At 44.5% G+C, this 2,281-nt stretch overlaps 1 protein-coding gene across 1 annotated transcript in view; it reads left to right on the top strand.

Moving 5' to 3' along the window:
• The first annotated feature begins 276 nt into the window (after positions 1–276).
• Positions 277–2,281, top strand: part of TBC1D2B (TBC1 domain family member 2B) — a 146,758-nt gene continuing 144,753 nt past the window's right edge. Inside the window, exon 1 of the mRNA XM_019504395.1 lies at positions 277–300. The gene's annotated coding sequence lies outside the window, so the exon portion shown is untranslated. The remainder of the gene's footprint in view (positions 301–2,281) is intronic.

The raw sequence follows: 2,281 nt of genomic DNA, 5'->3' as shown, positions 1-2,281 counted from the left end.
TATGGGGCTGCACCTGCCTGGGTCTTTGACAGGCAGCTCTAACCCAGCTAATGACTCCAGCTGGCCACTGCCTGGGCCTCCTGATTTAGCCTCCCCATATATTCAGAGCTGTGGCAACAGATGCTAGGTCAGCCAACAGTTCTGCTGAAAGTCTGCCCTGCTAACCCTTTGTGGTCTGGTACTCCTGGTTTCCTTACAGTGATTGCTCTGTTCCTGGTCTCTGGATGTTTTCTTTGGATGTGGTATTTTGGCTTTGACTCCTGAACTTTGACTTGGCCAGTGATTCAAACCTTGTCCCAGGTAATTTAGTATCTATTTCCTGAAGCAGTGACAGGAGCACAGGGGTGGTAAGTGGGAGCTCCCACAGATGCTACGAGCGCTGGTGGTGGCGGAGGGCAGGGAGGTGGCAAGTGCCAACCAGGGATCGGTGACCACCCACAGATGCCACCAGCCAGCGAGGATCTCTGACCACCTGCAGATGCTGCCAGTGGTTGGCAACGGGGTGGCAAGCGGTGACCACCTGCAGGCATCGCTGACAGTGTTAGCAGTGCCTTTTTGTAGGGGGTGCACCACCACATTCAGGGGGTGCATGTGTGCCTGTGTGCACCCCCTACATGTTGCCCCTGATTTCCTGACCCTGGATTTGGCCTGTGTTGTGGACTCTCTCTCCCAGTTTCTGGCCTTCTTCTGGTGGCTTAACCACTAGGCAACACTGCCCATAACCCAGCTATTGTGGTCATGCCAGAAGTAGAGCTGGGAGAAAAACCCCTCAGAGTTCAGGACTTACAATCAAATCTCAAAAATTGCTAACTATGACAAGATAAATATTAAGATTAAGGCATGAAGCTGCAAAATACTGAATTACTTCACTGAGAACTGAAAATACTCGGCACATTAATAGGAAGCTCTTACAACATTGCAGGATAAGTCATAATGCCCCAGATCTTCCTAGGCATTATATACAAATGGGCCTTTTTACCTAATGCCCATTGATTTCAGTAGTAGGCACCTAAATACCTTGGAACATCTAAGCCTTTCTGCCTTGCCAAAGGACACAAAGCAAGTTAGTGGAATAGCCAGTGGCAGAAACCAAGAATCCTGACTTCTGTTCCCCCAGTTCGAAACAGCTACAAAGCTTCCTACCTTTCCCTCAACCTTAAGGGAATGGAATTACTGAATTAGTAGTTAATCTGCTGCTCTTGGACCTAATCAAGTCATTATTGCAAATAAAAAGTGACTCTTCCTGTGTTTTGGGCCTTTGCTTCTAATTAATCTCCATTTTATGTCACATTGAGGAGGGGGAAATGATGAATTGTACACAAGGGAGTAGAGTCAAGGTCACTTTCCTGGTTCTCTAAAGACAGATTTATTCTGTGCACACACAGAATCTTTAATCACTTCCATAATTGCTGAGGCAGCCAATTTCTAAAATCTTTTTCAGCTTAAAACATCACTATAGGGACAGGAAGAAAACTGCAGTGATCATTTTTAATCAATATCTTTAACTGATTTTTTTTTTTCTCCTCACAGGGGAACTCTTACCATATAACATGGTTCTTACGTTTCTGAATGTCCACATTAATTGTAAGCATCCTGCAGATGTTGTGCCTGTATACATAGCTTTTTTTATGGAATTCATGCATAAATTTAAAGCTTGTGTTTGATTTAGTTTAACCATTCTTGTTGACCTAAAAGTAAACTGTGGTGATTTATAACCACCTGTGATGGATGTATAGTTATGACTCGCAGTGTAAGCTTTTTTGTATCTTCAAACTGGTTTTAATGAGATTGTAAATTATATTTACAAAAAAACACAACAAATGTTGTAGCCAAGTATGGGGAAACATTAAGAAAGGGACTGGAGTTTGCACTGATGCATCTGAACTACTTAAGCTGGACAGAAATTATACAGAAATAGATTTTTTTGTAGGATTCCCAGTGTTTCAGAGTTGTGATAACAATTAGCATATCTTATAGTTTCATAGTTTCATAGTTTCTAGGGTCAGAAGGGACCTGAGAAGATCATCTAATCCGACCCCCCGCCATGGCAGGAAAGAGTACTGGGGTCAAACGACCCCAGCAAGGTGTTCATCTAACCTCTTCTTAAAAACCCCCAGGGTAGGAGCCTGCACCACCTCCCTTGGAAGTTGGTTCCAGACCCTAGCCGCCCTGACCGTGAAATAGCGTCTTTTGATGTCTAACCTAAATCTACCCTCTGCTAGGTTGTGACCGTTGTTCCTGGTCATTCCTGGCTGTGCTCGGGGGAACAGTGACTCCCCCA

The sequence above is a fragment of the Gavialis gangeticus genome, unplaced genomic scaffold (assembly GCF_001723915.1).
Source record: "Gavialis gangeticus isolate Ggan-Ray unplaced genomic scaffold, GavGan_comp1, whole genome shotgun sequence".
In the NCBI taxonomy this organism is placed as follows: Eukaryota; Metazoa; Chordata; order Crocodylia; family Gavialidae; genus Gavialis; species Gavialis gangeticus.
Note: the sequence above shows the minus strand (reverse complement) of the source record. Positions and strands in the feature narration are given on the sequence as shown.